The sequence below is a fragment of the Sabethes cyaneus genome, chromosome 2 (genome assembly GCF_943734655.1).
Source record: "Sabethes cyaneus chromosome 2, idSabCyanKW18_F2, whole genome shotgun sequence".
Lineage (NCBI taxonomy): Eukaryota > Metazoa > Arthropoda > Insecta > Diptera > Culicidae > Sabethes > Sabethes cyaneus.
In genome coordinates this window covers 18324075-18337526 of record NC_071354.1, presented here as the reverse complement: position 1 = coordinate 18337526, position 13452 = coordinate 18324075, and positions in this window count along the sequence as shown.

Here is a 13452-nt window from a genome sequence, read left to right as displayed (position 1 = left end):
GCCCATAACCAGGAAGCCTCCTCCGGTGTGTAACAACGCACAAAACACTGAATGGGCAACAATCTTGAAAAACCAGCTGGTAACATCGTTTGTTATTAGCCTACAGGCAAATATGTATATCATGTTTGGGTCAATGCACAATCTGAACCAGGAAATCTATTTGCATTCAAATATCTTTTTTTTATGGTCACGTGACTTTAAGCATGCGCTTGAAGTTAAAAACAATAAAACGGTCATCAACGTATGCATTTATACTATATGCCTCATTATGCATTATCATTTAATGGATGTAAAAGCGAGCTGATGTAATTTTATTGAAGCTAGAAACTGCTTATATGGGCAAAACTTTGACTTGTTTCACAAAACCTCAACCACGTAAAAGGTTTGCACAGTTTTGGGATGGCCGATTGAAAATAATGGAAATTTTCAAAAATGAATTCAAAATTTGAATTCAAACAAATGTGACATTTTTTCCATTTATCATTGCGATACTAGTAGTATCGTTATATTGTGATATCATTAGTTGATATCATGATATCACGCAGTTGTTAATTTTTATGTGTACTTGTGAGTACATAATGGGTTTGCCCTTCTTTTAAAGCTTTCTCTACTTCACCCTCTCGTTCCACTGTAGCCTTGCGGCCAAAGAGCCCTCCAATTGTGACATTTCCTAAGCAGAGAAATGATGTTTAAAAATCTGTCAAGAATAAAATATACATAATAGAATTAAATTGGATAAGTTTTCTTTTCATTTAATTTCCACATTTTTGTTCATCCATTTGGAATATAAATCGTTTCTTAGTGCTTTGAATAGACCGAATTATCAGCAAGATTTTGGAAGGAATCTTACCTTCTCTACTGCAATGAGGATAGTTTGAAAAATCTGCTTTCCAGTATAATAAACAGGTTCATAACGAATAGCCGTGTTCTAACAAAAGATAAAAAGCTAAAACTAAAACTTGATTCATTTAATATCTGGACGCATGAAAATGGATCTATCTCGGTCTCAACTCACGCAAGTCTTTTTGAACCTGGTCGAGCAAACTAGCACGTTGGGCAGCTATTCGTGGAGCCGGCGGGGTTCTTGAAGAGAACGGATTACACTACACAGTCATTCGGAATCTTTGCAACTTGGCCGTCCCACCGTAGTCTCCCGTCTTTCGGCAGGTCTACGATGGGAATCTCTCCAGGGAGTGGCTGCAACTCGTGGTTCATCCGTTTGTAAGCCGCCAAAAATAGTCTGCAACACCTTTCGTTCAAAGTCGGCAAGTGCACGTAGGTATGTGTTCCATAAGCAAAGTTACTGTCTCTAGTCCGAAGGGGACTACCGGTCTAATTAACATTTTGTGTATCGTCAGCTTTGTAAGACGGCGTACACTCCTTGATCGAAGCGTCTTGCAGAGGGAAAAGTATGCTCGACTTTTAGCTTTGAATGCGTCGTTGAACCTCCTTCGTCCCAAAGTTTCTTGTAATAATCTTGAGACCGTCTGCGAAAGCTAGGAGTTGGCTACTTTTGCTGAAGGTCGTTCCGCTCGTTTCGAAGCCCGCCTGCCGGATCACGCTTTCAACAGTGGTGTTGAATAACATACTGGATAGTCCATCCTCTTGCTGCAACCCGCTGCGCGATTCGAAAGGACTAGAGCATGCCACCGAAACACACCGAAACATGTAGCATATCACTCGCTCCAGGGTAGCTTTGTTCATCCCCGTTAGTTTGTCCGGAAAACCGTTCTCCTGTAATATCTGCCATAGCTGTTCGGACTCGACTGTGTAAGTAAAAGGGCTCTACTTAATGTTTGATTCGAGCATGTAGACTTACCGTTTTCTCCCAGGAGGCTTCCCAAGTAACACACAAAACAAGTTAGAAAATAATATTCGTGGAAAGTAGTGGCTTAAGAGTACTATAAACGTACTTTGAAAACATATGCCGTTATTATTAAGGTTTTGAGATGTTTTGTGATAACATGAATTTATTTGACAGCTCATATCAAATGAATAATGTTTGTTTTGTCAACATGTCAACACGAAGTTTTTATTATGTCTCCATTACTAAATTTAAACTACTGGAAGAACAAGTTGTAGCTTATGCTATAATAACGTTTTAAATTGGTATGAAATAACCTGATACATACTTCTTTCAATACTTGTTTCATTAGACTTCATTTTTTTGCGCTTTTCAGGTAATAGAGAAGTTCTGATATATGTAATATTATACTGTTCTATAACAAACTGTGTTGCTTGGGTTCATATCTAACCGATGTGAAACGAGTAGAACTTTCGCCGGACGCGCATTGGCTGCTTGGTGGGCACGGGACCGTTGTTCTGGGGGAGGAGACTCTTCTTAGGTGAACGATAGCGACACGAGGCTATCGCCTGCGGTGTAAACTCTTCTTGTGGGTGGATTTTCCACGTCGATAGCGCACTGACTGACACTTAGCAACTTAGCATGTAATATAGCGGCTACCACGTGTCTGGGTAGACTTTCCCGGAATGGAGCCCTCGCTCTGGCTCACCCATTGGCGGAACTAGGGGGAGATTTAGGAGAGATTTAGCCCCTCCTAGAAAAATGGAGCTGGCCGACCAAATAAAATGGTCGAAAAAAAGCCGGGGCTATAGCTATTTATTATGGGACAAGGTTTCATGTAACAACTGTATCGTATACTGCTCTCAAATCCACGAAAATATGATGTTATACTCCCAACATTTCTGGAGGATTTGTCGAAAAGTGAAAACTTGATCCGTAGTAGCACAGGCTCTCTAAAGCCCGCCTGGTACAGCCAATTCATGGGGATCTTGCTCTTGTACTTGCTATTGGGGATAGACGACGTAACAAAATCTGGAAGACCACTTTGCAGGCAGCGTCGATCAGCGTAATGCCGCGGTAATTACAGCAATCGAGCCGATCGTCGGGAGTCGGACCTTTGCGGTAGCTCCATTATTTTTCAGCTGACTGATTTCTTGCCGGATCTCTTCGAGATCTAAAGCCGGCTGTTATCGTTGGTAGGCACTTTTAGGTTAACTTTCGTTGCGTCTCCTTCTGGCGCTTTTCCCTCTTCAGAATCGTGGTCATCTCATTTTGCATTTGAACTGAGGAGAAATTTCCTGCTATTTAGATGGACGATCCAATATGCTCTATCAACAAACGGACCATCAACTCGAATGGAGCAATTTTTGGGGTTTAACCCTCCTCAACTCTGTATACAAAATTATCTCCCACATACTCTTTCATAAACTAAGGCAGTTGTAAAAAACTTTTGTTGGCGTTAGGGAGAGGCGCTCCACAACTTTCGCCAGATGTACAATAGGAATCGTACGCTTGTGGAGCCTCCTTAGAACGTCTACTTTTTATGATTTGGTCTGCGACCCCTTTTTTAGCTCAATTCTCTTAGACTCCGCTTTTAGTCTGGTGTAGATTAACTCTGCCGTCAAGTTCCTGGCTATCATATTATATTCATCTACGAAACATATGGAGTTGGCTACTTTTGCTAAAAATCGTGCCTCTTGTGTCGATTCCCGCTCTTCGGATCACCCTTTGTAAGCGATGGTGAAAAGCATGTCGGATGAGCCGTCACTTCATCTCAACCCGCTCCGCGTCTCGAAGGGAACGCGTGAGTGTCTCCAAGATGCGCGCGAAACATACCACTCGATTCAATGTAGCTCTGATCAGTCACATCCGTTTGACCGGAAAACCGTGTTCGTACATTATTTGCCATAGCTGGTCTCGATCGACTGTATCGTATGCTGCGTTGATGTCAATAAAGATATGATGCGTAGTTCATTGATTCCCGACAATTCTTCTTGATCTATCGGATGGTAAAAATTTATTCCGTAGTGGCGCGAGCCCCTATGAAGCCCGCCTGCGAAACCTTCTGCTATTGGTGAAAGACGGCGTAACAGGATCTGGGAGAGTTCCTTGAAGGTGACGTTTACCAGCATTATGCCGCGATGGCTGCAGCAGCCGAGCTGATTATCCTATTTTGTAGATGGGACAAACCACTCCTTCCATTCATCTTTCCATCCGACAGCTTCTCCTCCTCCCAAATCTTGGAAATAGCTCAATGTAGAGCCGTTACTCGTTTGACTTCTTAGAGTTCAGGTGTTGAGACATTACTATCTTCCATGGGCACTCCTGGGTTAACTGCAGTTCCGCCTCCTTCCGTAACTTCGCCATTGAGACGGCAAACCAAGCCGAGCGTATTCTGCCCCAACCTTCTTCGAGATTTGAAGCCCCCAACTCCTCAAAAGAAGGCAGTGCCTCATCCAGTATTCGCGCATAGTTCTCAGCTCGGCAGATTGCGGGATAGCTGCCTGATGTTCAGCCGAGGATGACAGTTTTGACTTGTTTGGGATACAGTTGACAGTTTTGAGCGAGCATATACTGCTACTAGGTAATAATCAGAGTCAATATCCGCACCCCGTAGAGAACGTAAATTCGTGATGTTAAAAAAACTGGCAATCTATGAGAAGGCGGTCAATCTATCTGGTTCATTGTATGTTGGACAGGTGATCTCCGGGTGGCTTTGTGGAATGCTTTGCGTGGGAAAAAGGTGCTTCGGATCATCCGGCCTCGGGAAGCTGCGAAGATTATGCATCGTTGGCCGTTATCGTTCGTGTCGATGTGCATGCTATGGAGTCGTATCACCGGTCTATACATTTATTCTCTACCGACCTGGGCGTTCATATCCACGACGAAAATCTTCATGTCCCGTGGCGAACAGCTGACCTCCAACCTGGTGTAGAACGCTTCCACCTTATCGTCGGGTCTACTTTCGTATGGGCAGTGCACGTTGATGAAGAAACAACTCTTTATCGCCAATAGACACAATCTGTCGTTGATCGCCTTTCAATCTATAACGTGATTCTGCATTCTGTCCAACACTACAAAGCCCGTTCCCAGGATTAGGACCACTGGGGGCTCTATGCTACGCATCATCCAGCCGTTCACCAAACAGCAAAGCCTAGGAGTTGAAAAGCATGCTGAATAAACCGTCACTTTGTCTTAATCCGCCCCGCGGCTTCAAGGGAAGTCGTGAGTGACCCAGAGATGCACAAGGAACAGTACTCAATCCAATGCAGCTCTGATCATTCGTATCACTTTGTCAGAAAACCGTGTTCATGCATTATCTGCCATAGCTGCTATCGATCGACTGTATTGTATGCTGCTTTGAAGTCAATAAAGATGTGATGTTCGTTTCTTTCTCGCGGATGCACTCTATTAGAAACTTTTTTAACGGCTCGTAAAGAATGAAGGTTAGAATGAATGAAGTTTGTGATATTATTCACTGCATGTAGCGTATTTGCAATGTTTGTAACTGAAAGAAATTTCCTACCCTTACCGTAAAGTTTATTAAAACCCGTAGATACGAGTGCTTGATGCGTCGGTATGCAGAAAATTCCTTGAAAATTCTCCAGTTACCTGACCAATCAAAACTTTTTAGGCATTTATGAAAGCAATTAATGGGAAACTTGTATAAGCAGCAGACACAGCAGACTGGATATGATGATTGAACAAAACAATAAAAATTATCGCACAGGTTTGGGCCCAAGGGTCCAAGAATTCCATTAAATTATATACCCAGTCGGGTTTACATTCAAAATTCTCTTTCAGCTGAATCATTTAGATTTCATAAGCTATTGGAAAAAGTCCAGTAGTTTTGCAGCGATTGCAACAAAGAACGTTCCTGATCCGTAAAGTACAACTATGAACCGTAAAGTATAAACAAAATGTTGATTGAAAAAGGAGTAATCACTAAACTTGCGGTTACCAGTGGCAAGCGACTTCAAAGGAAGAGCTTGCACTATCTCTTGCCGAGCTCAGCTGATTAGAACGCCGACCTACGCTTTCCGCTTGGCAATGCATTGCTCGAATTTAATGGTGCATTACGCCGGTATTGCCGCGTAAAAGGTTGGGCTTGGGCAGTGTGTGAAGTTCATGACATGGAAAAGAGTCACACCCGTGGCACTACATCTCGTGTGACTAGATTGCCACGTATATCAATCTCTCCTGAATTTATGTTGTCTAATCGAATAGTCTTTTTCAGGTTCAATTCGAACATACATCAACCAGCATCATGAGCTTAAGAGGGTACCTCTCTACTACTGGATCCGAGGCAAATTAATAACAAATTAACGCTATAAGGGAGCGTGCTTCTAAGCTGGGGTTAGTCCTTGACGCCTATTGGGATTATCGCTGTTTAATTGCAAGAAATTTATGAGTGCGCTTTCTCTTAGCATTCGGTGACATAGATCAACGATCAGAAAAATGCGATGGTCGATGGATTGTTTATTAATTTTATGCTACAACTTGGAAACAATATTTATAAATTATTGGCTCTGATCGATTAGTTGATGTAGTTAAGCTTGCTGGAATGCAGTTATTACAAGGAAACAGACACACTTAACCTTGCAATAGAAAACTATTTCCTGCCAGTAATTTCCTTTTTACGTTGATTAATTTGATGTTTTGCATTAGGGATATCTTTTAAAATTCTTTTGAGAGAATGGTAACAAAAAACCGGTATGTATGCTTAGCCCGGTTTTCGGAAAACTAATTAAACTAGCAAAAACTAATTAAAATATATTATTTATTATTTTTCTAAGTGCAAGCGAACCTCACATTATCGACTGCATAGCCCATAAACACTTTATGCCAACGGATGGTGAAGTCCTGCCACCAGCTCATTTCGTCTCGTACGTTATACTCCAACCAGTCGATTGCGCCCAATTCATTGCGGAGCACAACCTGGTAGCTTGCCCACAAAGAGCGATAGAAGTCCAGATAAATCTCCAGCACCTCCAAAGTTAAGTCTATATCTTCCAAAAACACGCTATCACTTAATGTTTTCACGGGCTGATGAATAGTCCGGCTGTTCTCTCGCTGCATGAACGCCATTTGAGGATTGAACCGCCACGTCCAGTCAGAATCAAGAACATCGATCAGAACGGTTGCTAAAACGCCGATATCCTGTGCGCCATACCACACGTAATAATCGAAGAATTCTTTGACTTCCTCCCAGCATTCATCGTTTAGCAATTCATGGTTTTCGATAGCTTGCCACGTTTCGTTGGTAATGATCCGCATTTCCACAGTAAGGTTTGCCAGTTCGTTTAGAATCCAATGTATTTGCTCACCGCGAAGTTGAGTATTTTCGGCACGCAGTTGCTGGAGTTGTGGTTCCACCGTTTGGCTTTGCTCGGCAAAAAGTTCCTGAATTTCCGGTAATGGTGTGATACCCCAGCACTCGCTGGTCACTGTCAGTAACAGAACTAAAAGCAACATGACTAAGGAGAGCAATAAATTACGCTAAATAAAATGAAACGGACGTTCTTCCGGCACACTTGTTGCAGACTGACTCTGTGAGGGCGTACTGAAGCGCTCTAATTTATGTCGCTTTAGATTTGGATTTCTGCAGAAATCTTTTGATCTAATCTTTTCACATATCGCTGGCGAAGTGTTGCAATATGTCTAACTCTTCACAAACCTTATACTAATGAAATCATCCATATTTGATGTTTCATAACTGCGCTTGCTGCTACCGAAAAATCCCCCAATTGATAAGGTTGCAAAGCAGATTTGGCTAGACGAAATGTCTGCGGAAAAGTGGAATTTTTAATGCTGATAAAACATATGGTTTGAATGGTTTGATCAGCTACTTCAAGCATGCATGGTGCTGCATAACTCTTTATCTTTCGACAATTTTCCAGATAACATTCATATTCTGATATATAAATGGTAATATGTGGTTTGTCCGCTATAAACTCAAAAACCGGAACCGGACCGATTGTCATGAATATTTTCCATTGACATTTGTCATGAAAATTTGCATATAAGGGCTTTTGGATACGAGAAGAATTTTAGCGCAATCAATTTCACTTTATTTCAGCGGAATAGCAAGGGAGAGGGGGGTTGTTCCTTACGCTATTAAACGGAAAAAGTAAAAAGTTGTATAATAAAGTACTCGGGTGTGAGTAGTATCTGTTTGGCCTAGTAGTGTGGATTAGAGACGGGGAGTCGTATTCTACTCTTCTGAACCAATAAAGTAAACGGGAATGAAGTACGGGGATTCTGGGCTAGCAGTTTTCTTCTATTTCAATTCAACAGTACATCACCTTGGTACAATTTTCTGTGTTATTAGAATGGATTTGAGAGTTTCCACTTGTTCTAGAATAACCTTGGTCAACCACGTCCAGAATCCGAAAATCCCTATGTTTGCATGATCTTCTCTAGAATTTCCCATTTGACCATTTGTATCAAATGCTGCCTTGAAACCGACGAACCATAATGTTGTGGTTTATTTTATAAATGTTTGAAGAAAATCCGACTTAAAATAAAATGAGTTATTGCCGATACTTTGCATGTGTTTTAATTTTCTCGAGTACAGTCTTTATGCCAAACAGCAAGAGAACTCGTAAAATCGGGGGAGCCCGCGCTAATACTACTCAAATTTTTACATCCTTTAGAAATGTCGAAAATATACCGACGAGTACAAGGTTTTGGGCAATAACAGAAGCGACTTCTTTTGATACTTTTACCTTCAAACCCAGCTTCTTACAAAACACCTTAGGTATTTTAAAAGGCTTACTTAATACTCAATTGGGCCGCGCCGACGAGTTGGGTGGGTTGACGACTTTTGGTACAAAAACAACATCGTTATTTCTATACCAGTCTATCGTCGTCCATGCTTAGTGGCAGGATGCAAAATGCAGTCACAACAGCATCTTGCCTTTGTGAGACCGCATGAAGGGTAACAGGCGCTTCTGGAGGCACTCGTCCAAGCAGATTTGCCCATTAGTGGTATCTGTCGTACGAGGTACGGATGGCTTATCTTGTCGCACCCACAAATGATTTTTTTAGCGAATTTGTTCACCTTTATGTTACCTGCTCAGAAATGTTCAACCGTGATGTAGCAACGGCTACTGCTTTGTGTCTACCTTGATGTAAGTCTCCGTTTCGTCAGTCACTTTCACAGTGTTTTGTTTGTTGTTCTTGTTCGGTGCCTTCCGAACTTTGGGAACGTGGAAAATGGCAGCTTTCATAGTTTTTATTGGACAAACCAAGTGGTAATATCCGTTTTTTCGCTTCATTGGGAATCGAAAGTTTCGGCTTAAACAGATTCAACACCTTCCTGACCTTCACCAGGTCGGGTGTTTTCGATTTTCTGTCGATGCCTCAGCGCCGTTGGGTATCCTTGAATGACTTCGCCATTTCGGACATCGTCAAATGATGGATTCCCATAAGGAAACATCCATCTGTAGGTCATCGTCATCGTCAGAGTAGAGATTGACTGAAGTTTTTGGAGCGTCTTAGTAGAATATGAAACCTAAAAATTAAAAAAGAAGAAAACTTATCCAATTTAATTCTACTATGTGCATTTTATTCACGACAGATACGTATTTCGCCTACGACTTGCAGGCTTCCTCAGTGTCTGTTTTCGAACTAAAAAAAAATGGCTGTTTCGTACTGTTTTAAGCAGTCGTCTCCATTGAACTCGATCTTGGGCCACTCGTCGCCAATTTCCCTGGTGCCTTAGAAATAGCAAATCACTTCCGACCTGATCGAGATATCTTGCAAGTTGAGCTCTCTGTTTCTGGTGCCGGTGGGGTTGCTGATTACATCTGTTTTCGTCGCACTGTCGTTCGCCATCCTTACGACGTGTCCGGCCCACCATAGCCTATACATACTTGCTTTCGCCAGATGTATGATGGGTATCTCTCCAAGCAATGCTTGGATTTATACGCCTCCGCCACTCTCTGCTTTCAGTTTGCACTCCACCAAATATCGGCATTAACTTCCGCTCGAACACGACATAGTTTCCTTTTCCAACATCGCCATTGAGCGTGTTCATCGAAAAATTGCTTCTACCTGTCAACCACGTCACGCTCGTTTGTGATTAGATTCCCTCCCTCGTCTCTACAAGTGTCAGGTTTTGGTGTATAGTTGAGATGATCTGGTATGAAAATTTGAATACCCGGGCGTGACCCGTATCCGATTTCGAAAAAGAAAATAAAAACCCGTACGCAACCCGAACCTGCACATTTATTTTTTATGGTACCCGAAACCCTGCGCCGTAGCGTGCGGTTGGCCAGACGGGCCCCGGCTAAGGGGGCTAGCGCTTGGGGGCACCGAAAAAGGCCTCGATGCTTTGTTCGAACTGCCAGCTCCACCCCGTAGCGAAGAAGTTGGACATGATGAAGCACTTCGTATCCGCCGAATAGAGCCAATCCGACAATTACAACATCCTCCTCCCGATAAAGACGAAAGCGTTGAACGGAAACCTGGTTCCGGCCACCCGATAATGCTGCGTGACCGTAACGTGCAGCAGAAGCTGAAGATGAAGACCGAGAGCAAGGTGCTCTCATTCTTCCGCGCCTTGGGCCGAGATGTCGGAGGAACCGGCAAAACGGTTAAGAAGTACTGAGTCAAAGTAGACATTTTTATGCGGAAGCGTCAGTCGATGCTGGCTGTGTCTGAGTAGCATGCAATCGCCTTGCGAACGGCTGAAGGTGCTGGTGAAAATATCTTTCCGGCAAAGCACGATGTCCCGAACATAATGGGCAACGACTGGCAAAGGACCGAGTACTTTTCGTCCCCCACCAAGAAGATAAGCGATGACGTCAAATATATCTTCCCAAAAAAGATCCTTCTGTGGCCGACGATCAGCGAGAAGAGAATGTTCAAGCCGCTGTTGTTTCGTTCGGGGTTTACGTTGAACTAGGAGATACGAAGAAAAAGTATGAAATACCTGCTGGAAGTTGCCGCCTTCATTCAGAATTATCGCGCAAAGGACGCGCAAGTTTTTTGGCCATGGCCTTGGCCCATTATGCCATGAGATCTCTAGAGGAGATGAACCGGCTAAAGATAAACGTTGTACTGATGATCACCAACTCTCCCAACGTTTTCTAACTCCTACCAATAAAAACAATTTTAGGTGAAGCTCAAACGGAGCATTTACTCCAATAATTTTGTGGCCAAAACGGAGAAAGAGCTGATCGCCTAGCCCACGAAAGAATTGAATAATATGCCAACGTTTATCTTTTGATCGGCGATAGTGAAGGTTCCGGTAAACCGCTGTAAAGCCACCCGGCAGGGCGACAAAGAATATCTATAGAAGGCTTCATCGCCATTCAAAATTAGTCCATTTTTTCAATATATAAGTTAAGTGCAGCGAAGTATTGCATTAGGGCGAATACGAAAAAATGATAAACCTGGAACACTGATTTGGGAAACCGGGGGGCCCTAAATTGGGTTTCCGCTAAGGGCGCCACAATGTCACGCTACGGCCCTGCCGAACCGACAGCTACAGGTTTCGGGTAAATTTATCCGATTCTACCAAACCATCTTTAGTTCAATGTGCTCATTGAGATGGTCGGGTATAAAAATTTAAATACCCGAATCCGACCCGTATCAGTATCTTTGGCTCGAGCAACACGGCCCGACCCGTGCCCGGATTAAAAAAATCCGATCCGAACCCGCAATTATTTTTTTTCAATACCCGAACCCGATCCGAACTCCCCGGGTACGGGTTTCGAGTAAATGTACCCCTACCCCACGATTTCTAGTATGTAGCCCTAAGAGTTTGGTTCTTGTAAAACTTGCGCCCAGTTAGCTCCGAGGTACTATGCTGGCCTAGCCAGCCATAGGATCTTTGCACTAGCCCCGTAAATTTCGTGTACTCTAATAACCGGCGAAGTCTTCTTTATCGACAGGTCAAGCTCTTAAGGACGTTTTTACCCATGGCTTTGCTTTTTTGTAAAACTTGTGCGTGTCATTAGCTCGGAATAGCTGTTCTAATTCTTCACGTTCTTTGTCCTCCTTTTGGCGCTTTTTACTCCTCAAGATCGCTGTCAACTTGTTCCTTGCTCGTCAGAATTTGGCCAAGTTATACAACGGAGTTTTTCTTCTAGTACCGCGGTAGCGGCCTCTCCAATGGTCGAGCCTGTTTTCAAAGGTCGAAGCACCTAACTCATTGGAAGAAGGCAGTATCTCATCCGGTATTTACGAGTAGTTCTCGGCGAACTGCGGGTCATTTAGGTGCCTAATTTTCAGCCGAAAAGGAGGCCTTTGACGTGTCGGGTATACGGTTGACGGTTTTGAGCGTACATATACTGCTACTAGGTGATGGTCCGACTTAATATCTGCACCCCGTAGGAAAAGTATACTTGTAATGTTGAAGAACGTTGTCAATCTGGCTCATTGTATGTACGGGGAAAGAAAGTGCTTGTGATCACAAGGCCTCGCGGAACCGTAAAGTTGGCATTGCAATGCCGATTGTTATCGTTTGTGTCGATGTGCAGCCTATTGAGCCTGACCACCGGCCTAGCGGTGTATTTAATTCCTACCGACCTGGGCGACCTGGGCCGATGATGATCTTGATGTCCCGTACGAATCGTCATCGTAGGATCTACCTTCATGTGGGCAGTCACGTGGTCATTTTTTCCTTTCGCGTTTTGTCTCACCCTTACGATACTATTACACCTTTGTTTCATTGTTTGTTTTACCAAATTCTTAGTCTATTGTAAAGATTTTAAGATTTGACTTCATGGTTAAGTCAAAATAAAACCACAAGGTTAAACCTACTAAAACTTTCTTCACTTTCGAAGAGCTTCTAAGTCATTAAGAACGTAGTTGACCTTTTTGGTAATTTTGTTTGATAATTTTAGAGCTGCGCTCATTGCTTACAACATTTTCTTCGCAATCAGTTATAGTACCATTAGAGCAGAATAAGCCAGTAAAAATTAATCATTTGGTTAATTTTCATGTTAATCAATTACTAGTTCGCGTTGCGTGTCGCACGCGAGAAAGAATGTTTTAGCAAACCAACGCGGTTTTTCTGATACTTTCAACAACTGATTCTAGGCTTAAGGTATATGTTCGACTAAGGAAATGATTAGGCCTCGAGTTACTGCACCCATTAAGCTTAGAAATTATCTGCGATCTAGATTGCCGCGTTGAAACAAAAGAGTTTACATCATGCACTGTTTATAGAAACACGTATGATACGGGCCAATAAATTGCACTCAAGTTTACAAAACATTTTCACCCTCGGTTTTGTTTCGTATCAACCAGCGGCAATATTCTCCCATGAGCTGCTGGTTTCCGCTAGTTTCAGCTGCCGTTCGCAGGTCAATTTCATCAGCCGATCGCGCAGAAAAACGGGGAAGTAGGTAGATAGCGCTCAATGAAGGACAATACTTCGTGTCTTAATTGCATGGTTTATTGAATACTATGTATCATCTTCACATCACAAAGAATAAATATTGAATCTTTTCTGAACAATAAGTGATTGTTAAAGTTGCATTTGTTATTTGAGATTCTCAACTAAAAGTTGGTCCCTCTCCAAATATAAGTGTAAAAAATCACAAAACCAACTTCGAATGATATTTCGCTAAGTTTAATTTCTAAGCCCGGAATGAAAAACTGACTAGAGTGCAAATTCATACTGTAGAACTAAT